This window comes from Octopus bimaculoides, chromosome 20 (assembly GCF_001194135.2).
Source record: "Octopus bimaculoides isolate UCB-OBI-ISO-001 chromosome 20, ASM119413v2, whole genome shotgun sequence".
In the NCBI taxonomy this organism is placed as follows: domain Eukaryota; kingdom Metazoa; phylum Mollusca; class Cephalopoda; order Octopoda; family Octopodidae; genus Octopus; species Octopus bimaculoides.
The window spans coordinates 39,233,772-39,234,528 of NC_069000.1; the positions used below are offsets into that span (position 1 = coordinate 39,233,772).

Sequence of the window (757 nt, forward strand, 5' to 3'; positions counted from 1 at the left end):
TAATACAAGGAATATGTATGCATGTATACACACGTATATGCACATACTTACATCTACATGTGTATATAGATGCTTATCAGGGTTCAGGACGTTAGAAAAATGAACTACAGACAACGGAACGAACGCATAGGTCAACAGATAGTCACTTGGAATTAATCCTTCGTCAGCTGCCTCTATTCTAACTAGACGTTTCGAAGATAAGGCAGATTGTACTCTAGAATAGTGTCTTCCTGAGTAGTGGATCGACCCACTAAACAGAGGATTCCAAGGTGGCAAACACAAACCAAGACAGGAAAAAATGGACGGTGAAAACAACATTAAAAAGCCGTACGGCCAAACGGGAATCTGGTATTGAACGCTAGGGATATGACGAGGCTGGACGGAGAAAAAACAGTTCGTTGGTTTCGTTGGTGTTATTGATGCTATCGCTTGCAATGGTGCTGCTGCTGGTTCTATTTGTGTCTCTGCTGCTGCTACTATATGTTTATATGTTGTAGTGTATACGTGTATATGCGCACGTGTGGATTATAAACTGTCTCATACACACACACGCACGCACATACACACACGCGCGCGCGCGCACGCACACACACACACACACACATACATATACACATATATATATATATATATATATATATGCATATATGGATATATATGTGTATAGTAGTAATACATACTTGTATATTTGTAATTTATACATGGATATATAGAATGTGTACACGTATAAATATATATATATATATATATATATATA

At 37.8% G+C, this 757-nt stretch overlaps 1 protein-coding gene across 7 annotated transcripts in view; it reads left to right on the forward strand.

Moving 5' to 3' along the window:
- The window catches only part of LOC106873878 (uncharacterized), a 375,863-nt gene that overhangs the window by 192,372 nt on the left and 182,734 nt on the right, over positions 1-757 (forward strand). The gene's annotated exons all lie outside the window — the stretch shown is intronic.